The sequence below is a fragment of the Eriocheir sinensis genome, chromosome 52, assembly GCF_024679095.1.
Source record: "Eriocheir sinensis breed Jianghai 21 chromosome 52, ASM2467909v1, whole genome shotgun sequence".
Classification (NCBI taxonomy): domain Eukaryota; kingdom Metazoa; phylum Arthropoda; class Malacostraca; order Decapoda; family Varunidae; genus Eriocheir; species Eriocheir sinensis.
In genome coordinates this window covers 8,877,543-8,905,042 of record NC_066560.1, presented here as the reverse complement: position 1 = coordinate 8,905,042, position 27,500 = coordinate 8,877,543, and the positions used below count along the sequence as shown (strand labels likewise).

General features: G+C 47.3%; 1 protein-coding gene across 7 annotated transcripts in view; it reads left to right on the top strand.

Annotated features, from left to right (window-relative positions):
- Window positions 1-27,500, top strand: part of LOC126983032 (homeobox protein homothorax-like) — a 289,790-nt gene that overhangs the window by 210,257 nt on the left and 52,033 nt on the right. The gene's annotated exons all lie outside the window — the stretch shown is intronic.

Below are 27,500 nucleotides of genomic sequence, written 5' to 3'. Positions count from 1 at the left end.
TCCTCTCCCTTGTCTCCTCCACATCCCTTTCCTCCCTCTCGTCTATCCTCCCATCCCTAACTTTTCCTATCCACACCTACTCCCTATAACTCTTGCCTTCCTTTCCCCTTACCTCCCATTTTCCTCTCCCTTGTCTCCTCCACATCCTCTTCCCCCCCCCTCCTCTAACCTCCCCCCTCCCCATCCCCCCTAAAATCACAGCCTTCATTTGCTAAGACTATATTCCTGCCTCGCCTCGCCGGAAAATATCTCGCCTTGTTTCCCCACACAGAGTCATCCGCCGCTACCTTCCCGCCACGAATTCCGGGCCTCGGCAATCTCGCGGTGCCTCGTGATTGGTCCCCCGAGGTCACGTGATCTCCCTAATTTCACTCTCCGCCGTCATTACACACAGCGCCACCACAGCGGTTGCCTCGTGTATTACGGAAGGAAACGGGGAGAGAAAGAGAGAGAGAGAGGGGGGAGGGGGAAAGAAAGAGAAGGAGAGAGATGGAGGGATGGGAAAAGAGGGAGAGGTTATGGTGTTATTTTTTTCTTCCTCAGGTCTTTTTCTCTTTTTTTCTCTCTCTCACTCTTAAAGAAACGGAAGATCAGAGAGAGAGAGAGAGAGAGAGAGAGAGAGAGAGAGAGAGAGAGAGAGAGAGAGGAAAGGGAGGAAAATCTGTGGTATTACTTTTTCTTCATGTGCTACGTATTCTCTCTCTCTCTCTCTCTCTCTCTCTCTCTCTCTCTCTCTCTCTCTCTCTAAACCACCCCCCCCCCCTCTCCACCTCGTATCGGCGCCGAAATCTCCCGCCGAAGCCGTGATGTCGCTATTTTCCTTTCGCTCTTTTCCGATGCGCTTTTGTTGAGCCGCCGAGACGAGGCTGCGGAGGCGAGGCGCTGTTGGCCGAGTCGTCAATGGCTGCTGGAGGAGGAGGAGGAGGAGGAGGAGAAGGAGGTGATGTGGTTGTAGGAGGGAGGGAAGTTGGAGGTTTGATCGCAAGAGTGGTACTTCGTGGTAACTGGAGGAGGAGGAAGAGGAAGAGGAGGAGAAGAGGAAGGAAGGAAGGATGAACGCAAAGACGAACAGAAAACGTGAAATGCAAAGTTGTGGAATAAAGTGGAAATGGAAGAAGACTGGATTAAGAGGCGAAGCAAGAACAGAGGAAAGAAAAAAAAGGAAAAAAGGAAAGAAAGAAAGAAGGAAGGAGGGAAGGAGGGAGATAATGAGGTTCAGAGAGAGAGAGAGAGAGAGAGAGAGAGAGAGAGGGGGGGTGGGGGGGGGAACAACACCCTCGACAAAGGCAGGGTGACCCACGCCTCCCATGGGACACACTCGCCTCCCTGCTGCACTGATTGGACGCCTTGCCACCTCCTCCTCCTTCTCCTCCTGCTCTTCCTCCTGCTGCCTTCTCCTCCTCCTCCTCCTCCTGCTCCTGCTCTTCCTCCTGCTGCCTTCTCTTTCTCCTTCTTCTCTTCCTGCTGTTCTTTTCCTCCTCCTCCTTGTTGCTATTGTTTCCCTTCTGTTCCTCCTCCTCTTCCTGCTCTTCCTCCTGCTACCTCCTCTTCTTCCTACTCTCACTGCTGTTCTTCCCATCCTCCTCCTCCTCCTCACTCCTACAATCTCATTCCCTTTAGTTATATTTCTTTACCTGTTCTCGTATACCTGTAAGAGCTTAATTATCACTCCTATGTGTGTGATCCATCGTTAATCTCTCGTCCACACCACAGTTCCTTCTTTACAATTTCCACCTTGGCTTTAACCCGTCGCTCCCTCACCTGTTCACGCATACCTGTCACGCCTCAATCATCATCTTACCTGGTCCGTCCGTGAGTGAGTCCCCGCTGGTGTGTGATATCTTTCTTATCGCTGTTATTGGCGCTGTGTGGGCGTTATCTGGCGTGGTGTCTGGCGTGCACGTGGCCCATCGCTTGTTTTGTCGTGTGAAGTGAGTGATGGGTTGTGTGTGTGGGGGTGTTGATGGGGGAGGAGGCGGGGGGCGTGATAGTGTGTGTGTGTGTGTGTGTGTGTGTGTGTGTGTGTGTATATATATGTGTGTTGATTTGCATAACTACTTCTGTCTGCTCCTCTTCCTTCTCTTCACACACACACACACACACACACACACACACACACACACACACACACACACACACACACACACACACACACACACACACACACACACACACACACACACACACACACACACACACACAATCATAAAGTTCGGGCTTACATGAGACGTCGCTCGTATCTCCCAACCCATCACAGAGGCATCACACCTGTCGGGGCGCAGGTGTGGGAAGCCGTATTGTTCCCGTACACCTGAGAGCACCTGTGTGAGAGTGAGAGTGTGTGAGAGAGAGAAGCAAACAAACAAACAAACAATCAGATAAAAAGAACGTTCTTGGTAACCTCCACTTTTTCGGCTCCACGACTTCCATTTCCTCCCATTTTCTCCCACTTGCCTCCTCCTCTCACCTTCCTCCCCTCGCGCGGCGGTGTCCCTGAGGGGTGTGGAGGCGCCCCCGCGGAGTGTGAGGGGAAATTTCCACCTGGTATTGGGGATCAGCGGCAGCGTGTGGCGCGGAGCAGGTGGTTAAGGTAATGGCTCCCTCGCCTGCCCAGGTAGTCGCCGACCCACCAGCACCAGCACCTTTTGGCACCTGCTGCAGAGTGCCACGTAAAGACCTGACCTTCCACCCACCGCCGCCCCGAGTGCCATTTTCGCCTCTCCTCCGCGGCGCCTCAAGTTCGTGTGTCCCCTGCCGAGGATAAAAGACGGAGCGATCGTATGTTTTGGGGCGACGCTTGGTGATGGAGGGCGCCGGCATTACGCATGTTGACGTTGGTTTACCATGAAAAATTGCGCTCCATAAAAGAAACCGAGGCGAGGCAGGTGTTCAGTCTCATCCCTCTCCTCTTCTCTCTCTCACTCGCTCTCTCCTTCTCCCTCTTCCTCTTCCTCTTCCTCTCATTCGTTCTCTCGTCCTCTCTGTTTCCTGCTTTCTCCCTCATATTCTCTCTCTCTGTCCCTCTCACGCCCTCTTTATCATGTGTTCAGTCTCATCCTCTCCTCTCTCTCTCTTACTCGCTCTCTCCCACCTTTTTCTCCTCTCTCTCCCTCTCCCTTCCTCCCTCTTCGTCCTCATTCTGTCCCTTTTTTTCCTCTTTTCCCCAGTTGTTTAGTCTTATCCTCTCCCTTTCTCTCTCTCACTCGCTCTCTTCCTCTTTCTCTTTCCCTGGCTCCTCCTTCATCCTTTCTCTATCCCTTTCACTCCCTCTTTTTCCTGTTTTTTAAGTCTTATCCTGCCTCTCACTTTCCTTTTTCTCCCTTTCCCTGTCTTCCTTATCCCCCTTCTCTCCCTTTTCATTTATTTTTTCCTCCTGTCCTCTTCCTGTCTCCCTCCTCCTCCTCCTCTAACATCTCCCTTTAAACCCTTCATCCCCCCCCCTCCCTTCTTTTCTTCCTTATCATCCCTCTCCCTCCCCCTCAATGACTCCCTCTCCTTGCTTCTCTCTCTCTTCCTTCCTGATCTCCCTCGTACAATGCCCCCTAGTAATAATTATAGCATGCAACACCTGAGCGAGTCGCAACAATGTACAACAGGCTGCGGCGGGATGAAGCGAAGCAGACGAAAAAGAAATGAGAGAAAAAAAGAAAGGTATCGCCACCCTCATAAAATAATCGCCTAAGTCATTTTTCAGCGATTTCCAGGTTTTTGTTTACATCAATTTTTTTTAACTAGGAAAAGGGAGACATGAAGTTAGGATAGAGATGCTGGGAGGATGAGATAGAGGTTAGATTAAGGATGCTGGATGTATGAATGAGGAGAGAGAGAGAGAGAGAGAGAGAGAGAGAGAGAGAGAGAGAGAGAGAGAGAGAGAGAGAGAGAGAGAGAGAGAGAGCACATTATTTATAGGTTGAAGGCGTCAACACATTCATTCGCTTGCGTTGTTTGTGAGTTCCTTCAACATTGTCTCTTCATCACCTTCGTCGAGAGAGAGAGAGAGAGAGAGAGAGAGAGAGAGAGAGAGAGAGAGAGAGAGAGAGAGAGTTGCTATCGAAAAATCTATATGGACCGTTTTTCGCGTGCGTCCAATTCGTGTTAAGGAAGGCTGATAAACCGCGGGCAGAATTTAGACGACCATTAGAGTTAATTCAAGATAATGCTCCTGTCTGTTTACCTGCTGGGCTTTATTAATTAGTCATTCACCTCCATTGATTTATTCATGGTATTCCTTCCTCTTTCTCTCTCCCTCCTCTCTCTCTCTCACTCTCTCTCCCTCGTTTTAAAGCTGCTGTTGTTTAATTTCTCTTTTTTTTTTCTCTCTCATGTGTGTGTGTGTGTGTGTGTGTGTGTGTGTGTGTGTGTGTGTGTGTGTGTTTTAAGAAAGTATGTGTAAAAAAAAAGCTTTCTTTATGTAGGTTTTATTATATGAGAGTTAGTTAGTGATAGAAGTGGTAGCAATAGCAGTAGTGGTTGTAGTGTAGTGGTAGCAGGTATAGTAACAGCCCTAATAGTGATAGGAATGGTTGTTTCAGTGGCAGTAGTGGTAGTTGTAGTGGTAGTGGTGATGATGGGAGGCAGTGTGGCAGGTTTAGTGGTTAAAATGATGGTGGTGGTAGTTAGTGGAAGATAGTGGTAGCGGAGGGAGTTAGTGGGAGAGGTCGCTATGGTAGTCTTAATTAGTGGTAGTCGTAGTGGTAGTTAGTGGTAGTTTACGTGGGTAGTAGTTCTTGTGGTAGTGGTAGTTGTGGTTGTTGTTAGTGGTAGATGTGTTTATTGTTAGAGGTAGTCAGTGGTGGTATACATGGTTAGTAGTTCTTGTGGTAGTGGCTGTTGTTGATGTTGTTAGTGGTAGTTTACGTGGGTAGTAGTTCTTGCTGTGGTACTGGCTGTTGTTGTTGTTGTTGTTGTTAGTGGTAGTGATGGAAGGTGTGAGTGAGTCTGCTACCCCCTTTACCTCCATCCCCACCCACTCCACCAACCCCACCACCACCACCTCCACCTCCACCTCCCCACCGCCGCCGCCGCCTCGCTCTAATGGGACGCCTTTGTTAATTATGGTCCCTATTTACCCTGTTGACTTCACCTTTAATTAATCTACCTTAATGAACCGGCCCTCGATAGTCGTGGAGCTGCGGCAGACGGGAAAAAATTAAGCAGATAATTCTTTTTTTTTTCTTTCTTTCTTTTGGGCTGGAGTTTATTTTGTGTTTTGTGTGTCTGTTTTTTTTTAAGGGGTTGTATATTCTGTGTTTTGTTTGTGTGTTTGTGTGTGTTTTTCTTGTTTGTTTGTCTGTCTGTCTGTCTGTCTGTGTTCGTGTCTATGTATGTGTTTGTTTTCATTTTTTAAGGGGTTATATATTTTATCTGTGTCTGTTTGTGTGTCCATCGTATTTATGTGTTTGTTAAGGGGAGTTTCTGATCTGTTTGTCTGTCTGTCTGTTTGTGTTTGTATCTGTGTCTGTGTTTTCCGTCTTGTTGTTAAGGATTTTTTTTCGTTTTCTTGTTCCATGTTTTTTTTTAGGGGACTATTTATTTTATTGTTTTTCTGTTGATGTGTTTTGTATATCCTTTTTTTTCTGAAGGGGCGTTTTTTTCTTCCTTTATCCATATGTGTCTCTGTGTTGATGTTTGTCCAATTTGTTTGTTTTTAGAAGAGTTTTTTACTTTTCTTTGTCTATGTGTTTTGTATCTTTTGTTTTTAGTAAGGTGTGTGTGTGTGTGTGTGTGTGTGTGTGTGTGTGTGTGTGTGTTTTATAGCAAAGGAGACAGTTCAAGGGCGTAAAAAAGAAAAGAAAACAATATTAAAGAAAAAAAGCCCGCTACATACTGCTCCTGAATAGAGTACAGAGGAGGTGTGTGTGTGTGTGTGTGTGTGTGTGTGTGTGCGTGTGTGTGTGTGTGTGTGTTCGTAGTAGTTCTAGTAACATCAGCACTAGGAACAATATGGGACGACGGAAAAGCCACTAAAACAAATGACAAACGATGCGGTACAATGTTGGGTAATGAATACTAACGACCCTTTTGTTGAGTAATAAGGAAAAGGATGTTCAGGGTCGCAAAGAAAAAAAGTTGCCGTGTCATCGCCAACTGCAATTAAAACTGTTACATGGCTTACGTTTGTACCCTCCGTCTGTCTGTCCCCTTTTAGAAGCAGGACAATGGCGGTTTATATATACGTGACCTTATACTTAGAGAGAGAGAGAGAGAGAGAGAGAGAGAGAGAGAGAGAGAGAGAGAGAGAGAGAGAGAGAGAGAGAGCAAACACAAAACAAGGGGAAGAAGCGAAAACGAGATAATGAAATGGAAGATAAAAAGAGAAACAGAGAAAAGGCAAACATTAAGAAGAGGTAGAAACGAAGAAGAAGAAGGGAGGAACAGAAATAACGGTAAACCAGGTAACAGAAGGAAAGGGAGGAAGAGGGAAGGGGGTAGGTAGGTAGGTAGGTGACAGCTCGTAATGAGACAGGAGGCAGGGAGGGAGGGAGAACAGGAAGGTGGACGGGCGGAGTGGCGGACGGGCGCACGGTGGCTGGCTGGGCGGTGACGGATCGACAGCCCAGGACGTATATATGCAACGTACTTACCGCTCCCCGCCTGGTCAAGATAGGCCGACTCTCCCTCTGTTTAATGAAGCCTTTGTCTGCACGAGCCCGGGGAGATAGGCGCGGCGGGGGGGGGGAGGCGAAGGGCGGCAAAGGAGGGGAAGGAAGGGACGAAATGAGGGAAGAGATGGAAGGGAGGCACTGAGGGTAGGGTCCCGTCTGGCAGGTATAGGGAGGAAAAGGGTGTGTGTAGGGTAACGTAGGGTAGGGTAGGGTAGATAGGCAGGGAGGAGGAGGATATTTCTGTGACATGAACGATAGGGAGAGTCAGTGAGAAAGGGAGAGAGAGTGTGAGAGGGAGAATACAAGCCAGGGAGGGTTTGTCTATGGGGGAGAGAGGAGGGAAAGGGAGGGTGACGTATCTATGGTTGGAGGGAAGCTATGGGCTGGGAGAGGAAGGGAAGAAGGGAGGGATGGAGGGAGGAAGGGAGGGAAGGGAAGCTATGGGGTAGGGAGGTGGCAGGGCTCACAATTAATACCAGAAGATCAATTATCTGATAAGACGCCGAAATTGAGATGTAGGAAGCACGCAGAACAGGAGATAAAGGAGGGAAGAGGATAAATAGGGAGTAACGACGATGGGAGACGAAGAAGAAGAGGAAGAAGACTGAGGGAAAGAGGAGAGAGAGAGAGAGAGAGAGAGAGAGAGAGAGAGAGAGAGAGAGAGAGAGAGAGAGAGAGAGAGAGAGAGAGAGAGAGAGAGAGAGAGAGAGAGAGAGAGATAACTCGAGTGTGAATAGGCATGAAGGTAGGAGGGAAAGAAGAGTAAAGGAAAGTAACAGAGCAGTAGTAGTAGTAGTAGTAGTAGTAGTAGTAGTAGTAGTAAAGTGTTATCTAGAATGCATAAGTGATTGGCAGATATAATTTTGTTAGTAGTAGTTTTGATGTGAGTTTGACGGTGGTGGTGGTGGTGGTGGAGGCTGTAGTAGTAGTAGTAGTAGTAGTAGTAGTAGTAGTTGTGTCTTATCTCGACGTAAATATTGGTAGCTGTGCAGTTGTAGTGGTTACCAAGTTAAGGGTTAAAAAAATGTGATAAGAATATACGGTGTGTGGAGAGAGATGGTGGAGGTGGTAGTGGTGATAGTGGTGGTGATTATGGGAGGAGGAGGAGGAGGAGGAGGAGGAGGAGGAGGAAGAGGAGGAAGGTATAGTACATAAGGTCGTTTCAGCCGCTACTCTATCAAAGGATCATGACCTCTATGCCCCCGTGTCTTAAGCCCCGTTGTGGATTATCACGCAATTGGCTGGTGGTTACGTCTTTACTGCCGCGCCGGAGATGGTAGAGGCGAGGGAGGGAGAGGGAAAGGGAGGGAGAGGAATGGGTGGGTGGGTAGGAGCGGGGAGAGGTGAGGGGGGGGGAGTTGTCGGGTGCTGGCTACTCTACCTTGTTTGTTGTTGTTGTTGTTGTTGTTGTTGTTGTTGTTGTTTTCCGTTTAGTCCACTCACCCTTCCACTTTCACTCTCATTTGCAAGTGATAGTGAGCAGCCCGCGCGCGTGTGTGTGTGTGTGTGTGTGTGTGTGAGAGAGAGAGAGAGAGAGAGAGAGAGAGAGAGAGAGAGAGAGAGAGAGAGAGAGAGAGAGAGAGAGAGACTGAGCTGTTTTAGGAAGAGGAGACAGCAATAGGGAGTAGGAGGAAGGGAGAGAAGGAGGAAGGGAGAGAAGGGAAGGAGGAGGGAGGGGGACACTATGCAGGAAGGCTCACCGAAGTGTTGGTCCCAATGAACACTTGTGAAGCACCGCGGGAGTCCTTCCTGCAGAAATTAGAGCATTAGTAGGATCCTCGCGTGTGTGTGTGTGTGTGTGTGTGTGTGTGTAATCATGTTTCTGGGTGTGTATGTTTGGGAATGTTTGTGTATGTGTTATGTATGTGTGTGCGTGTGTGTGTGTGTGTGTGTGTGTGTTTCGCATGGTTAGCTTACCTGTACACATAAAACAACTCAGGTGCGAAATCAAGGTCACGTACGCTAATGAGAGGTTGATAAAACGTTGGTAAACAAATCATGTCCAACCACACAGGTGAGGCAAAAAAACAACAACAGGTAAATGGTTAAAAAAAAAGTACAACAGACAGGTATAAACACTGGCAGCATGGCGGTGTGTATCTCTCTCTCTCTCTCTCTCTCTCTCTCTCTCTCTCTCTCAGTGGCAGTGATGAATTCGTTATTGTAAAAGGTGTCTGAGCCTTCCGTGGACAGGTGTGTGTGTGTGTGTGTGTGTGTGTGTGTGTGTGTGTGTGGAGGGGGGGAGGGGGGAGGGGGAGGGTTGCGTCATATCACTGTTACCGTCTTAAAGCTTTTGTAGTTCTTTTCTTCGCCTCTTCTTCTTTCTTACCTTGCTGTTGGCGTGCATCTATTTTTAACCTTCCTCTCTCTCTCTCTCTCACTCTCTACATCTCTCTCTCTTATGCCCCTTTTTGTTGTCGTTATTCTCCTCCTCCTCCTCCTCCTCCTCCTCCTCCTCCTCCTCCGCACCTCGCCTCGGGACAGGAAGAGGTAGAAGAGTGAGCAGTACCGGTGAATCACAAGGGAGTTTAGCTCAACACACACACACACACACACACACACACACACAGGGAATGGCCGTTGCGTGTGTCTTGCCGCCTTCTTATCAATGTATTGTACTGAGGGATCTTGTCGGCGTGTGTGTGTGTGTGTGTGTGTGTGTGTGTGTGGCGGTGATGAGGAAGAAGGGGAGGAAGAGGAGGAGGAGGAGGAAATAAGCGAAAGTTGAGGAAGAAGACTTGGAGGAGGAGGCGGAGGAGGCTAAGGTGGACGGGTTATGTGTGTAAAGCAGAAGAGGAGGAGGAGGAGGAGGAGGTGAAACAAGGTATACCGGTGAAGCGCTGTTAGTCAGGGGCTCCACGGCGGCGGTCTGGTGGTGATGGTGGTGGAGGTTGTAGTAGTAGTAGTAGTAGTAGTGGTGGTGGTGGTGGTGGTGCCATACGCCCCTCCCATTCCATCAAACCCTCCCCACTGGCAACCCCGAACCCTGACATCTCCTGAAGGTGTGGTAAGGGGCGTGTGAGGCCAAGGCAAGGCGTGGGGCGGGCGTGGGCGGCGTGGCACGGACCATTTAATACCCCCAAGATACGCTCCAGCGGCGTCCTGCAGCTGGGGTGGCTATGGGCCGTGCGTGGTCGCCCCAAACATTTTATACCAAAGTACAAGATTTATTTTTGTTTTTGTTCGGAAATCGCCGGCCACACGCAGCCTCGCCTTTACCGGTGCTTAGGGCGTTAGGGCCATTGTTTCGCGGTGAGGGGCGGGGGGCGTCGGGGGCGGGTGGGCAGGTCAGGTCGCCGGGGCCCTGGTCTGTGTGGGGGCGTGAGGGCGGCGAGGGAGGGAGGGGCATGTGAGCGGCTTAAGGGTATATTGCTGTGTAGGTTTTGCATCGGCGTGGTAGAGCAGGGAGAAGCCAGGCCAGTCCTCTCTCTCTCTCTCTCTCTCTCTCTCTCTCTCTCTCTCTTACATTATATTCCGTTATTAATAAGCCAGGCCCGTCCGTTCTCCGTCCTCCTCCTCTTCCTCCTCTTGTGTCTCCTGTGTATTACCTGCACCGACGCTAAGGAAACTCTCTTTATAGCCTTATTATTACCATTAGAGAGAGAGAGAGAGAGAGAGAGAGAGAGAGAGAGAGAGAGAGAGAGAGAGAGACTGGGTGACGGTATCCTTATAAACACAAACTTGAAAACCAGTGTGATAAGGATGAATAGGATAAAGGGAATAGAAAAGGAGTATGAAAATTAAGAGGAACAAGAACAGGAGTAAGAAGAAGCAGAAGGAGGAAGAAGAGGAGGAGGAGGAAGAAGGAAGAGAGGCAGTTTGTGGGTCAGGATCGCATGCCGGATGAAGAAGAACTGCAAGGATAAAGAGAGAAGCCTTTTGAAGAGAAGGAGAAAGGCGAGGAGGGAGACGGCATTTATTTGACGGAGGGAAGAAGGGAAGGAGAGAGAGGGAGAGGGAAGGAGAGCTGTGCGGGAGAGGGTCGTGAACTGAATGGCGAGTCGTGTGATGCAAAAGAGGAGGAGGAGAATGACGAGGACGAGGAAGAGGAAGAGAAGGAGGTAGCGGCGGTGGAAGTGGTGGTGGTGGTGGTGGTGGTGTAGGAAGATATGAATGGAGAGGAGAGTTGTATTATGCAAGGAAGATTTGTAGAAGAGGAGGAGGAGGAGGATAACCAGTAGGAAAGTGGAGGATAAAAAATAACATTGAAAGTAGTTGGATAAGTTGTTTGACTGACTGACTGACTGACTGACTGACTGATTGACTGACCTACTGGATGACTGGAAGAGACAGACAGACAGGCATACATACAGATAGACAGACAAGCAGACAGACAGGCAAGCCGATAGACAGACACTGTTCAACTGACTGACTGACTGACTGACTGACCTACTGGATGACTGGAAGAGACAGACAGACAGACAGACATACAGATAGACAGACAAGCAGACAGACAGGCAAGCCGATAGAGAGACACTGTTCAACGGACTGACTGATTGACTGGCCTACTGGATGACTGGAAAAGACAGACATACAGATAGGCAGACGAGCAGACAGACAGACAGGCAAGCCGATAGACACACAAACAGGCAGACGGGCGCGCAGGCAAGCTGGTGGAGGCCGGAGCTCAGAATCGAAAGGAGGTTGAGGCGATTCTTGGTTGATTATACGGGACTCCACCTGCAGGGAAAATACCATGCAAATTACGCCACAAGGATTCTGCGCCATTATTCCTCGGCTGGCGCGGCGGCGAGGAGCTTAAACACACTCACTTATCTTTTTTTTTTTTTTTTTCCCGCGCGCCGCACTTTTTTGGGGCCGCTGTTTCTGTTCGCGCGAGGAATTTTTCGTCGTCTTGCGCTGGGTTTTGGAATGGCGGCGAAGTGTTGGGGGGAGGGGGGAGAAGGGGGGAGGGAGGTCGAGGAAGAGGGGGTGGTGTGTGTGTGTGTGTGTGTGTGTGTGTGTGTGTGTGTGTGTGTGTGTGTGTGTGTGTGTGTGTGTGCAGAGAGCAACCTCTTCCCACACCCTTTCCAACCCACCCACCCTTCAACCTTTCTCACCCAAAACACACACACACACACACACACACACACACACACACACACACACACACACACACACACACACACACTTCCCTCACCCCACCACCCAGTATTTCATCCCCTCCCCTTCCCATCCTCCATCCTTCCATCCATTGACCCCCTCCTTCACCACGCTTCTACCTCCTCCTCCACCACCATCCCCCCCCCGTCGAGTGCGTGTAATCCCAGGCCTCTCGCGGGATCAAAGTGACAGGTAATGTAGCGTGGGGTGCGACACGTGCGCCACCCCGCTAATGGCCTCATACTCCGCATATCTCGGCCACGCTTCGCCACGGGATGCAAGTTGCCCGTGTAAGCGTTGCACGGCTTGTCTGCCATGTGTTACCTTGCCCCACCCCCCTCCCCCCCTCCCCGAGCACCCTCTTACCTGTGTGCTCCTTCCCGTCTTCCCCTATGCCCGTATGTCTCTCCTCGTGTACCCCTTTCCTGTGTACCCCTCCCCGTGTGCCTCCTCCCCCCTCACCCTCCCCCGAGCACCCCCTTACCTGTGTGCTTCTTCCCGTCTTCCCCTATGCCCGTATGTCTCTCCTCGTGTACCCCTTGCCTATGTAACCCTCCCCGTGTGCTTCCTCTACCAGTATGCCCATCCCCGTGTACCCCCTCTGCCTATATTCCCCTCTCCGTGTACCCATTCTCCCCGTATACCCCTTCCCATGTATCCCTTACCAGCGTGCCCCTCCCCATGTAACCCCTCTGCCTATATGCCCCTCTCCGTGTACCCATTCTCCCCGTATACCCTTCCTTATGTATCCCTTACCTGCGTGCCTCTCCCCGTGTGACCGTCTGCCTGTATGCCCCTTCCCGTGTGTCCCTTCCCGTTATCTTCATTTCCTATAAATCCTACACCCAATTCCTGAGATCCTGCTTCCACCTCCGAGATCAGGACGCATCTTTATCACCTCCCTCTTGGTCCTTAGTCTTGTATTTTAGGTATTCTTAGACGTTTCCTTTCTCTCATATCAATCATTTTTAAAGGCCAGAAAAAAGAGGTTAAGCGCGTCCCCATTCATAAGTGTTTCTTCGTGGTCGTGGTACAGAAACTACTTCAGACTACTACCAGGATCTTGAAACTACCCATGGAAATGTCGCCTTGTTAAATGTGAATTGCGGGCTTTTTTTCATTATTGTTTTCTTTTGTTTTGTTTTTTGCCCTTGAGCTGTTTACCGTAAAAAAAAATGTCCGTAAGGGCCGAAACTTTCAAAAATATGACCCTTAACCCTTCAATAGTCCCCTTTAAGCCCCCCCCCCCCCCCCCAGGGGTTCGTTGTTCATCCCAGGCCACTAACCAAGCCCAGGATAGACGAGACCAGGTGTGTACAGGTGAGGTTTTAATAGTCTACCTGCCCTTGCTAACCTTACCTGGCCTTACCTGGTTTGTTTTTGGTTGGTATCTCGTTTTATGGTTCTCTGTATATCTATCTCTGTCTGTCTATATTTCTCTCTCTCTCTCTCTCTCTCTCTCTCTCTCTCTCTCTCTCTCTCTCTCTCTCTCTCTCTCTCTCTCTCTCTCTCTCTCTCTCTCTCCTTTGTCGCTTTTTTTCCTTTTTTTGTCTTCCTTTTTCCTACTTTATGTAAATTGCTTTGTTTCTCCAGCTGACCTTTCGCTTTTTAATCATCCTCGCATTTTCACTCATTTTCGTCCCTTCATTATCATTCTATCGCCCTTCTTTATTCATGCGTCGTTTATTTTTCTCGTTCTCTCCCTCTCCCCGTTCTTCGTTCATTAGTATCTCTTCTTCTTCCCTTTTATTTCATCTTTCTGCGTTGGGTCTTTCGTAATATTAACTCTTTTCGCTCTCTCTCTCTCTCGCTTTCTCTTTCTTTCTTTCTTTATTTCCATTCGTCTACTGCTTCTCTGATTCTTCTTATTATTATTCTTTTCTTCATCATCTTCTTCTTCTTCTTTTTCTTCTTCTTCTTCTTCTTCTTCTTCTTCTTCTCACCTTTAAATTTCTTTCTTCCTTACATATATTTTTTCTTCTTGTTTTCGTGTGTCTTTTGTTTTTCTTTCCCATCTTCTTTGTGTCCTCATTTCCCATTTCCCTTTCTTTTCATTCCCTCCTATTCCCTCCCTTCCCCTTCAGCCTAACTAAATACATTCTCAGGGGAAGAGGAAGGTTTGAAGCGTAATATATATGGAAATAATTTATACGATTTAAAAACTATTGCTTATAAGATCAATTTTCCCTCATTATTTCAACGTAAACAAACATAATAAAAGAAGGCGAAGGAAAGAAATAATAAAGAGAGAAATAAAGAAGTCAAACAGAGGAAAACCGAATGATCTGATTGGCTAAAACTTCACAGGGGTGCATTTTTCGGGACACGCTATTGGTCGAGGGGGCGAAAGGCAATGACCAATGAATACCGTCCGTTTTGAGGGTCTTGGATGCTATTGGCTGGTTGACGGGGGATTGAGAGCTCCTGATTGGCTGACTGGGCGGCGTGATGCTATCTTGTACTTGTTCTGTGTGAGTGTCTGTGTTTAGTGGATAATGAATGTGTTGCTAATTATTACGTTGGTAGTGGTGGGGAGGGGGGGTGGTGGTGGTGGTGGTGGTGGTGATGGTGGTGGTGGTGATGTTGAAGACTCACAAGTATGTATGTTTGTCTGCCTTTCTGTCTATCTGTCTTTTTTCTGTCCAACGTATTATTATTATTATTATTATTATTATTATTATTATTATTATTATTATTATTATTATTATTATTATTATTATTATTATTATTACCTGTACTATCAACTCACTCTCTTCTACAATTTTCTTTATTTTTTTGGCAGTTCTTCCATTTTTTTCTCACTCGAATTTGATTTACTCTCTTCCTCCTCCTCCCCCCTCCTCCTCCTCCTCCTCCTCCTGGGCGACCTGAGGTGACGGGCTGACGGGCTGATTGGCAGGTGTCACGGGAGGGCGCGGGGTCGTGAGAGAGAGAGAGAGAGAGAGAGAGAGAGAGAGAGAGAGAGAGAGAGAGAGAGAGAGAGAGAGAGAGAGAGTGTTTAGTGTTTTCAAGTGGAAGAGAGGAAAAAAATAATTGAAGGGAAAGCAAAAGATGTGAGATAAGGAGATAAGTTTAATAGAACGAAGGAGGAGGAGGAGGAGGAGGAAGAGGAGGAAGATTTAAAAGTGGACGGTAGATAAAGATAAAAAGAAAAGGAGAACAGAAATAAGAGATAAAAGGAAGATGAAAAAAAGGACGAGGGGAAGGAAATCGAAGAGAAACAGAAATAGAACAACAGAAAGAGGAAGAGGAAGAGGAGGAGGAGGAGGAGGAGGAAAAAGAGGATTAGAAAGATGACTAAAAACATTAAAAAAAAACAAGAAAATCATTGAGAAACAACAAATATAAGAAAAAGAGCAAAGAAAGACGAAAACAAAATTGAGAAAACACACAGAAATAGACTGCAGTAGGAAAATTCAGAATAGGAGGAGGAGGAGAAAGATAACAGAAGAGATAAAAAAACATAAGAAAAACACTGAGAAACAACAGACAAGAGAGAAAAAGGCGAAGAAAGACGTAAAGGAAGAAATTGAGAAAAACACACAGAAATAGAAGAGAACAGTCGGAAGAGAAGGAGACGAAACAGGAGGAAGAGAAGGAGGAGGAGGAGGAGGAGGGAAACACCATCACATTAAAACCATTCCAAGTCAATGAACAATAAATTACACCCCATCCATTAGAGCCCAACTTACACTTTAATATATGCAAAGAACACATCCTCTCACACTACTCAACACACTTCCTCCCTCGTACACCCTCCTCCCCCCTCCTTCCCATCCTTCCTCCCCCGCTTCCCCCCCTGTGGCAATTTACCTCCGCCCGTCTCTCCCCGTCTCCGTCACCTGCCCACCTTGTGCCACCTACGTACTAATTACCGAATGTGTATGATGCAGTTCGTAATCCACCTGAATGTAGATTATGTGTTAAGTGGAGCAAATTACTTCCTCTGTTTTGCGCTTGGCTTGATAAATGCGCGTGTTTCGTGGGGGAGGGGGGAGGAAGGGGAGAAGGAAGGGGTGAGTGGATGAGAGGGGTGAGAGGGGTGAGAGGGGTGAGAGGGTAGAGAGAGGGTAGAGAGAGGGTAGAGAGAGGGTAGAGAGAGGGTAGAGAGAGAGAGAGAGAGAGAGAGAGAGAGAGAGAGAGAGAGAGAGAGAGAGAGAGAGAGAGAGCAAATGCGGCTACTTTTGCTTTTTCTTCATCGCTTGGTTGTTTTCCTTTCGTGTATTTTCCCTGTAAGTTATTGTTTTCTTTTTTTGTTTTCTTTCTTTGTTGGTTCATGTTGCCTCTTTTCTTTTACTATCTCTTTTTTTTTATGGATTTTTTTCTTTAAATAAGGAAACGTAATCTATTTTTCAGTGGATGTTTTTGTTTTGTTTTGTTGGTGAACGTTTTCAAGGGAACGTTTATTTAGGGAGAAACGTTTTTTTTTTTTAGGGAACGAACCAAGGAGAGTCAGTCACTGCCACACACAAACGTAACCAAACAGCAAAAGAATGATAATAATAAAGAAAAAAAATATATGAAGGAACGTTTTTCTAGAAGGAACGTTTTTTTTTTTTTTTTAGTCGGGATGAACGAACGTTTTAGTAAAGTCAACTATGCTCGGCGGCTTATTTTCGGGAGTCTTGATCATAATTGTCAGGTGAATGTGGTTATGCTCGCTAATTAAGGTGGGAAGCACTTACCTGGTGGTGGGGCAGGTGTGTGAGCCGCTGTTATTGTTGTTGTTGTTTTGTTGTTGTTGTTGGTGGTGGTGGTAGTGGTGATGGTGTTGGTAATGTTCCTGTTACTTTGGTTGTTGCTGTTTTGTTTGGTGGTGATGGTGATGGTGGTGATGGTGGTGGTCCTGTTCCTATTGATGTTGGTGGTGCTGGTGTTGATGATGCTAGTGGTGATGTTATTGGAGTTGTTGTTGTTACTGGTGCTACATCTTCGTCATTGTGGTGATGGTGATGGTGGGGGATGTTAGGTAGTGGTGGTGGTGGTGACAGGAGGGGGTGGGATGGGATGAGGGAGGGGGCATAACATCACCTCAGCGTCACATCCGGCAGCGGGGCACGTAAGTAACATAGAGGGAAATAAAAATGGTAAAAATATAAACAAAAATAAAGATTGTGAAAATAAAAACATGAAAATAAAGATTGTGAAAATAAAAACATGAAAATAAAAAAAATAAAAATAATAAATGAAAATAAAGATTGTAAAAATAGTAAGCGATAATTTAGAGGTACTTGAGCTGGTGATGTTTTATTCATTTCTTCATTAAATTCTTTGTTAACTGCTAATTTATTCTTTATTTTGAGTGTTGCGTCGCTCGGGAAATAGGTGTGTGTGTGTGTGTGTGTGTGTGTGTGTGTGTGTGTGTGTGTGTGTGGACGTTTGCAAGCATTTATTCTCTTATTTTTATTTTTTTTATATTTTTTTGTGAATATATTTTGTGGTCCATTTACTTCTCCACATTCATTTATTTTTACTATTTTTTTGGAAGTAATTCGTCTATCATACATATTACGTTTGCGGGCATTTATTTTGTTTTATTTATTATCTTTTTATTTTCTCTCTTTATTTTGTTTGTGTGTATTTTTTTTGTGACGTTTTCTTCACATTTATTTACATTTACTTTATTTTTTTCTAAGCAATTTGTCTATTATCATTTTTACGTCATTTCATAAGTTTAGTTTCTTAATTTTGGGGGTACTATCTTATCTTTTTCCGGACTAGATTTTTCTTCCTCGCATTTATCTTATTTATCTCTTTTTTACGGCATCGTTTAAGTAATTTGCATATTTTAACACTTTTTTATTTCTTACTTTCTCAGACCTATTTCCGGGGGTAATTCTGGAGGTTATTTTACTCAAGTCGGACTGGTAAACTATTTCATTACATTTCGTTTTTGTTTTTTTACGTCATTTTCAAGTAATTTGTTTGTCTTAGATTCGCTGATTTCTTAAATTTTTTTCTGTTTGTTTTTCTCTTTGATTTGTTTTGCTTCCTCATATTTACCATTTCAACTTTTTTTTTCAAGTCATCCTAATCTGTTATACCAACTCACGTTTTCTTTCATTTCTAATCATTGCAATTTCCTTTTAGATCTCAAGTTTTTTTCAATTTCTCATACTCCTTCATACTCTCCCATGCTATCATATTATTCACACTATCTTCATTTTTCTGTTTTTCACACCATCTATTATAAAAATTTTCATACAATCCTTTTCTATTTATACAATCTCTCCAATTTTTCTGTTTTTCATACTATCTTTTTGCATAATTTTCATGCTATCTTACTCTTTATGCTATCTCCGTTTTCCTGTTTTTTTTATATACTATTCTCTTATCCTGCCAAATTATACATGTCGTTGTTGGTGGTGGTGGTAGTGTTCCTGTTACTTTGGTTGTTGCTGTCTTGTTTGGTGGTGATGGTGATGGTGGTGACAATGGTGGTGGTGGTGGTCCTGCTCCTATTGTTGGTGGTGATGGTGTTGTTGGTGCTATATAGTGGTGCTGGTGGTGCTAATGGTGCTGTATATTTTTCAGTGTTTCTTGTTTCCAGTGTATCAGGGAGGCTGAGTAGATTAAGTAGATGCAGGGTACATTCTCCACCTTTCATATCTCTCTACTTTCCCTGCATCATCGTTGTCCAGGCTTGGTATCAGGAGGAAGAGGAGAAGGAGGAGAAGGAGGAGGAGGAAGGAGGAGGAGGAGGAGAAGGAGGAGGAGGAGGAGGAGGAGGAGGAGACCACAGAATTTTGCTTATACCCTCATCTATTTCTTATTTTCTCAGCCTCACATCCTCGCTGGCAGGGTATGATTGTGGTGGAAGAATGTGGAGAGGGGGGAGGGAGGGGGGCTTCCAAGGTGTGTCGGGATGAGGAAGGATGTGTCGTTGGCAGGGTTTAGGGTCCTACACGTTGGCAGGGTATAAGGATGTGACGTCCGGCAGGGTTTTACAGGGTCTTAATATTCTGCACTACTTTGGAAATCCTGGTAGGGTATTTGTACATATAGCTTGGCAAGGCTTAACAAGGTTCTCCACGCTATATTTTGGGACACATTGTATGGTGAGGGGATGAAAGAGGATGGAGCGTCCGGCAGGGTAGAGCAGGGTCCCACACGGGTTTGCCTGGAAGGATATTAGCACACGACCTCTGGCAGGGTTCATCGAGCTCCTCCACTCTATACCTTGGGGCACCTAGCATGGCAGGGTGATGAAGGAGGATGTGGTGTCTGGCAGGGCTCAGCAGGGTCCCACACGCTGTAGTCTGGGGCTCCCTGCTGCCACTCACCCTGCCTCATCATCACCGTGGTCGCGCCGGGTCTCAAATCGCCCTGGCACGCCACCCCGGCAGTGCTCTCGAGACCATAATAACATACAATCTCGCCTCTGATGCTCCTTTACGAGACACCACGACGAGAAGGGCTCCTGCCTGCCTGCTTGCCTGCCTGCTTCACCTGTCTGCTTGTCCGCTCGTAAATTACCCCGCTTCTACCTTATCAGCGGAAGTCACCTAATTGCAGCCTCCCAGCCCTTCCCGAAGCTTTATTTAATGGGGCGTTTGATTGTCGGCTGAGTGACGGGAATCATAGGATGCCGCGCGGCCTTCCTGGGAGATTTAGGGGAAGGCGTCAGCGTCGTCGTCGTCGTCTGCGTTATCGGCGGGAACAAGTCGAAGGAAGGAAGGAAGAGAGGAAGGAGGGAGGGAGGGATGAAGGCAGGTAGTCATGGGTGTAAGGGTGAGAAGGACGGTGAGAAGGACTTAGCTCTTGAAGCGAAGGAATGAAGGAAGATAGAAAAGGAAGAAAGAAGGAAAGGAAGGAAGAAAGACAGGAAAGAAAGAAGGAAGGGAGGATGGTTGGTGCATTGGACTGAGAAGGACTTAGCTCTTAAACCGAAGGAATGAAGGAAATAGAAAGGGAGAAAGAAGGAAAGGAAGGAAAAAAGACAGGATGGAAAGGAGGGAGAGGGAGTGACAGAAAGGAAGACAGGAATAAGTGGATAGGAGTTAGAAGATCGCTTTGCTTAGCTCTTCAGTCAAAGGAAAAAAAGAAGGAATGAGAAAAATGAAAGAAAGGAGTTAAGAAATGAATTAATGGAAGAACAGGAGAAGAAGAAACGAAGGAAGACCATGATGTGTGTATATAGGAATGACAAGAGCGCTTTGGTTTGCTTATATTCTTTTAGTCATGGGTTATCGATCTTCTGGTCATCATGCATAGGAAACATAACTCGACCGTATCTTATTCACCCTCAAGAAAGTCTAATCCCACTCTAGTATTTTCCTCGTGTTTTCGTATTATTTTGTGGCGACTCCGCGTCTGAAAAGTGACACCCGATACACGGAGGATAAGAGTGCGTTCAGACTCTTTGATTTTTCGATATATTTTAAGAAGTTCGCATCATATTTTCCGAGGGTTGTTACGGCGAACTGTGGACGGTGTGTTGTGGCGGAGGGCTTAAGTGGCGTGCTGTCAGGGGCGTCTGGTGTGGAGGTTAACGTGAAGGAAAAGGAGGAGGTGGAGGAGAAGGAGGAGGAGGAGGAGGCGGCTGTGACGAGTAAATGATGTCGATGTTTTGTCAGGCGTGGCAGGTCGAGGCTTTTTCTTTCTTTCTAACGGTGCAAAAGACAACGCAAAGACAAAACAGTGAAGTAAAGCAAACAGCAACATCCCACCCCTTGGAAATGAAGAACTACAGAAGAAAATAAAGATGCCTCGAAATCTTTTTAAGTCGTAGGAATAAAGAAAATACAGAAGGCAAGAAATAAGTGTTCCAAAGCTTACCAGTGGAAGGGATGAAAGCACGAAGATACCGGACAGCTCTTGCATTAGGAGGTTGGCGCACGTAGGAATGAGCTTTGAGTATGTAGTGAAAAGCCTCGTCAGACTTCCACTAATCCCATAAAACTAACCATGGAAATACCCACCCACAACCTCTGCGAAAGCCTTATCAAGTGTGGGTGTGTGTATAAGCCCTAAAGAGATGGAGAGAATGAGAAACGAGAACTGTGCTGTGAATTGGCGCGGCGAGATGTTTGCTGTGGTTGCTGTGTTGCTGTGTGTGTGCGTTGCTTTGTGGATGTGTTGGTAAAGATGATGACGAGGAAACTGAAATGCTGTGAAGTGCTGTGAGGTGCTTGCCGTTGATGTGTTGCTGAATTACAACACCAACGAAACTGAAGTGCTGTTTTGAGGTGCTTGCTGTGTGTCTGTGTGCTACCGTTAATGCGCTACCAGATCTCATACCCGTAATGTGATGTGAAGTGCTGTTTTGAGGTGCTTGCTGTGCTGTGCTGCGCCGCGTCAGGCAGGGAAGGAAGGGCCGGTCCGCCGCGCTATGCTGTATGCTGTGCAGGCCGAGTGTCGCGTATTGACGGTGCTGCTTATGCTGAGAGGGATTAATGGCAGGTGTGTGCGGGTTAGAATTACCCATTGATGGATGCAGGGCTTTGTATATATTTATTTTGGTTTTGGGGCGAGGATGGGCAAGCTTATGAATGGAATTACTGCCACTAAACGTCCTCTTTTGTCTTGCCTGATCCTCGCCCAGCCAGCAAGAGGCTCCATTTATTCCTTAGTTTTTATATAGAGATCCTCCCTTTTTTTTCCCCTCCTCCTCCTCCTCTTCCTCTTCTTCCCCCTCCTCCTCCTCTTCTTCTTCTTTTTCGTCTTGTTCAGTTCCGATAAAGTTTGAAGGCTTGTTGTACCACCAGTCAATAAAAGGAGGAGGAGGAGGATGAAGAGGAGGAGGAGGAGGAGGAGGAGGATAAGGAGATGTAGGAGGAGGAGAAAGTGGGTTGTTGTTGTTGTTGTTGTTGTTGTTGTTTTGGTGTTGGTGTGGTGGAAAATAAATATATATAAGACTTTTCCTTCTTTTTCTTCTCCTCCTCCTCCTCCTCGTCTTCCTCCTCCTCCTCCTCCTCCTCCTCCTCCTCCTCCTCCTCCTTTTCCATATCCTCTTTACATTCACCCACAAGCAATCTCAATTTTACCTTTCATCTCCATACACATAACTTCTTCAACCTTCCCCCCTCTTACCCCCCCTCCTCTTCCTCCTCCTCCTCCTCGTAACGGGTCGTAGTTAGCGGCAGGGCTGTCGATACGGTAGAGGAGGCTGACTTATTTATTTGGACGCGACTAATAGAACACAATTAAGGGCGCGTTCAGTGAGCACCCGCGCCAATTAGAGGGCGGTATTAAGTATCATTTGCCTCACTAATACCTCGAGTCCGGCCTGGCGCTGGAGGAGGAGGAGGAGGAGGAAGAGAGGGAGAAGGAGGAGGAGGAGGAGGAGAAATTTGAGGGAGAAAGAAAGAGTAGAAAAAGTTAAAGAAAAAATGATTAAAAAAGGGGAAAATGATAAGAAAAAAATAGACATGCAAAAAGAAAGAGAATGGGAAGGAGGAGGAGGAGGAGGAGGAGGAATAATGTTTTGTTAGGCAAGTTGGAGTTTTAAAAAGGAGGAAAATAAAGGAAAGGAAAGGAAAAGAAGATCAAGAGCAAAAAAAAAAAAGAGAGAGAGAGAGAAAACGAAGGTAAATTTCCAAGTGTCAGACTTTCGACATTTCCAAGATAAAGAAAAGAAAGAAAAAAACTCCCTACAACAAGAAAAAAAATGCTACCGGGGAAGAAAAAAAACAATAGATAACATTTAAGTATCAGCGAAAAAAAAAAAAAGAAAATGAGTCAAAAAAGGAAAACAGTATTAGAAAAAAAAGAGAAAAATGCAATGACGGGAATTTACATTGAAAAGGATGTTATGGAGGGAGGGAGGGAAGAGGAGGGAGGGAAGAGGAGGGAGGGAGAGAAGAGGAGAGGTGAGGTATTAGTAAGCGTGGGAAAAGAAGAGAGAGAGAGGGATTAGAGAGGATTTAAATCGGTATTAGGCAGGGGAGTTAATGAGGCCTAATAATTAATTCAGGGCTGAGGGACTTAAGGGTGGGGGGGGGCGGAGGGGCGCTGGAATATTAATGTAAACAATTTTGGACCAACTAACTCAGGGGGAGGAAGAAGAACCGACACACGAACACACACACACACACACATTATATCTCTCTCTCTCTCTCTCTCTCTCTCTCTCTCTCTCTCTCTCTCTCATTCTTGATTCATGGTCTGTGTGTGTGATTTATGCGTCGGCGGGAGACTCTATTAATTGCCTCATGAGACGTGAGCTGGTGTGGTAATGAGAGAGAGAGAGAGAGAGAGAGAGAGAGAGGGAGAGGGAGAGGGATAGATGGATAGATTAGAGTTAGACAGACAGCACACAAGCAGTACCCACCAACCCTCGCTCTCCCTTCTGTCCCCTACCCACATGCACACACAGCTGGTCACTCCCTCAAGACGTGACACACAGCCTCCATTGTTTACCTTTCCTCGTGACGTCATCGCCGACACACGCTGGATAAATCACTGAAGACATAACCAACAACCTCCCGCAACCCTGTCCTTTCTTGCCTCCCTCCCTCTCCTTGTGCCATCTTTCCTCCCTCCTCCTCCTCCTCCTCCTTCTCTACTCCTTTCTTCCTACTTTTCCTCATTCTCTTTCCTCCTTCTCCTTTCTCCTCCTCGTTTCATCTCCCGTTCTTCTTCTTTTATCCTATTTTGCCTTATTTTCCTTCTTTCCTCCCTCTCCTCTCCTCCTTCTGCAACTCACTTCATAAGACTTTCTCTCCTTTTCCTTCTTTTCTTTCCTCATTCTCCATTTTTCCTCCTTCGGCAACTTTCTTCATTCTGCTTCTTTTCCTCATTCTCCTTTCTGTTTATCTATCTGTCTCTCAATCTGTCTATCTGTCTCTCTCTTTCTCTTTCTGCTCGTGACGTCACCCACAGCAAAATGGGAGCAGGTAGAGGAAAGTAGCGGAAGTAAGGCCAGACTCCATTAGCAGGGAAGGGGAGGGAAGGGAAGGGAAGGGAAGGGAGGGAAGGAGGGAGGCAAGTGTACCCATGTCCCTCCATCCTTTCCTCCTCCTCCTCTTCCTCCTCCTCCTCTTCCTCCTCCTCCTCCTGCCGAAGTTTTCTCTCAGTCACCACGTAGCTCCTTCCTATGTCACACCTGCAGCCACGTCAGGAATCCCTCTTCTTCCTTCCTTTTCCTCCTCCTTTTGTTAGCGTAAGGGGAAGAAGGGGGAAGATAGGGGGGACTATAACGTTTTTGGCGCACCTACAGTATGCACGCCACCTGCCCTCCCTCCTACGGCCTCAATTTACCACTAGTCTCTCATCATTACCTCTCCCCTACTCTCCCTTGCCTTCCCTCTCCCTTCCTCCCTCTCGCCGCAGTCACACCTCCGGCTTTCCAACTCCTGCAGTGCTCACCTCCATTACCTCACGCCCTCCACCTCCACCCTCCCTCCCTCCTTCACCTGTCCGTCCGTCCCTGCAGTAGTACGTAGCGAGGCGGCGGTAATGAGCTGCGATTACCTGGTCAGGGTCGCCGGTAACCGTTTTCCTCGTCGCCCGCCTCGCCGACTCGCAAGACAGCGGCGGCGCGGAGACCCGAGAGCGATCACTTTGCGTCCTAATGGCGACACGATGACAAAGCCTGAGTGGTGATGCGCAGAGTGGCAATTTTCGAGGCTGCCTTGTGTATGTCTTCTCCTACCCCTCCCCCGCCCCCTACTATCTACCCCCTTCCGTGTGCACCCCCCTCTCCCCCCTTCTCCTCAGCATGTTCCTCCTCCTTTTCCTCCTTCTCCTTCTCCATCTTGATATCAACCTTCTCATATTTGTTCTTTCACTGTCTTCTCTGTCCCATCTTCCTCCTCTTCCTCCTCCTCTTACTCTGCATGTTCCTCCTTCCCCTCCTCCTCCTCCTCCTCCATCATGATATCAAGCTTCTGTTATTTGTTCTCTCTCATTGATAATTTTCTTCTTCTTCATTGTTTTCTTCTGCGAATGTCCTCTCTGTCCCACCTTCCTCTTTCCTTCCTCCTCCTCCTCCTCCTCCTCCTCCTCGCAAGACGACAGCTGACGGTGGCCGGGGTGCAGGGAGGCGCTAAGCACGCTGGTAATTCGATCATTTATAAGCCAGCGGGGCTCGAACAAGGGTCCCAGGAACGCCCGCCACCGGAAACAAGGACGCGTGTTGCTCCTGCTTTCTCCTGCTGCAGCGACGGCCACGACCTTCTGCTCCTGCTCCTGCTTATGGTCCTGCTTACCGTTCTTCTTCGTCTTATTCTTCTACTTCTTCTTCTTCTTCTTTTGGTTCGTTATCTTCTTGTTCATCCTTCTCTCCTTTTTAACCTTCTTTTATCTTCTTGTTTGTATTGTTCTTCTTCTTCCTGTTCTTTTTAATCATCTTTCTCCTCCTCCTCCTCCTCCCCCTGTTTATCCTTATTCTTTCTTCTCTCCTATTTATTATCGATCTTTGTGTTGGTTTAATTCTTCTTGTTCTTCGTGTTCTACTTATTTATCTTTTTTGTTCATCTTCCTTTTGTTTATCCTCCTTATCAACCTTCTCTCCTTCATCTTGTTTTTCTTTTTTGTTCGTGTTTTGTAATTCGTTCCTTTTGCAAGTGTTTATTTCTCTCTCTCTCTCTCTCTCTCTCTCTCTCTCTCTCTCTCTCTCTCTCTCTCTCTCTCTCTCTCTCTCTCTCTCTCTCTCTCTCTCATCGTCTTATCGTCGTCGTGGGGGTCGGGTCGGGTCGGGTCGGGGGGGTGGGGGTCGGGGCTGGTCGCGGCGTATCGGAGTGAGCCATTGATCACGCCAGGTCGCCGCGGCTGTACGAGATAACAAGGGTGGGTCGGCGGCGGCGCTGCGTCGTGCTTGTAAACGAGCGGTAATGAGTGATAAGTCGGCCACTTCCTGCGATTACCCTGGTGTGTGACGGGCACCACCACCACCACCACCACCGCCAGCACTACCCCGACTACCACCACCAGCAAGGAAGGTTCCCCACTCTTCTTCTTCCTTCTCCTCCTCTTCCATCTCTATACTGCTTTCATATGTGTGTTTTTCCTCTCCTTTCTCTCTACTCCTATCGTCTCCTACCCCTTCTCCTCCACCACCACCACCAGCACTACCCCGACTACCACCACCAGCAAGGAAGGTTCCCCACTCTTCTTCTTCCTTCTCCTCCTCTTCCATCTCTATACTGCTTTCTTATGTGTGTTTTTCCTCTCCTTTCCCTCTACTCCCATCGTCTCCTACCCCTTCTCCTCCACCACCACCACCACCACCACCAGCACTGCCTCGACTACCTCCACCAGCAAGGAAGGTTCCCCACTCTTCTTCTTCCTTCTCCTCCTCTTCCATCTCTATTCTGCTTTCTTATGTGTGTTTTTCCTCTCCTTTCTCTCTACTCCTATCGTCTCCTACCCCTTCTCCTCCACCACCACCACCGCCAGCACTACCTCGACTACCACCACCAGCAAGGAAGGTTCCCCCCCTCTTCTTCTTCCTTCTCCTCCTCTTCCCTCTATACTGCTTTCTGATGTGTGTTTTTCTTCTCCTTTCTCTCTTCTTTTATTGTTCCTATACCTCTTCTCCTCCTCCTCCTCCTCTTCCACCATCACCACCAGTAAGGAAGCTCCCCCATTCTTCTCCTCCTCCTCCTCCATCTATACAGTCCATCTATATACTGTTTTCTTATGTTTTTTTTTTATCTCCTCTTTACTCCTATTGTCTCCTACCCCTGCTTCTCCTCCTCCACCATCACCGCCACCACCCCCAGCAAGGAAGCTCCCCCCCCCCCCCCCCCTCACACACACACACACTCCAGACTTCCTCCACCTCCTCCTCCTCCTCCTCCTCCACTTACATAATCCATCTATATTCTGCTTCCTTGTGTGTCTTTTCCTCCTTTCTCTTTACTTCTACTGTCTCCTCCTCCTCCTCCTCCTCCTCCTCCTCCTCCTCCTCCTCCTCCTCCTGAATCCAACTACTCCACTCTGCTGGCTACTACGCTTTCCTTGTTTATCTGTTTCTTATATATTCTTTCATCCTTACTCCTAATTCACACAAAAAAATACGAATGTTTGCCTTTTTACAGTTGTCCACCAAATACACATAAAAACATGAGCAGTTAAAAGCATATACCATTAATATCCAAACATACACACGCACTCTCTCTCTCTCTCTCTCTCTCTCTCTCTCTCTCTCTCTCTCTCGCTGCATGTGGGAACGGATGGTGTCATTTGTGCTGAGAGAGGAACCAGCTGCCTCGGGGACCTGCTGGAGACGCCGCCTGAGTGTGTGTTCTTCCTCCTCCTCCTCCTCCTCCTCCTCCTCCCGTTACGCCTGCCCGCCACAGCACTGCTTATTCATTTGTTTATCCACACCGAGGGACCAAGAGCAGAAGGGAGTGAGAGTTAGCAGTGTACTCGCTCGTGCCCCTCGTCTCGGCCAGCAGGAGGAGGAGGAGGAGGAGGAGTAGGAGGAGGAGGAGGAGGAGGTGGTGTGTTCTGCTTTGTCGGCATTGTTTATTATTTTTGTTTTCTCTTATTATTTTTACTTGTGTTTTTATTTGCTTTGTCGTAATGTACAAAATGTGTGTGTGTGTGTGTGTGTGTGTGTGTGTGTGTGTGTGTCTGTGTGTGTGTGTGTGTGTGTGTGTGTGTACAAGTCAATCAGTCGTAAACTATAATGCTTGAACGCTGTCCTCATCTCACACACACACACACACACACACACACACACACACACACACACAGGGTCTGTCGTCGCCCTCGCACGCAGCTCCAGTGGGTGACGTGCCCGGGCAAGGTTCCTTATTCCTCCCACGTTGCCCTCCTGCCTCCTGCCTCCTGCCCCGCCCTTCCCTCCTCCCTGCTCTCCTCCCTGCCCCGCTGCCCTCCCTT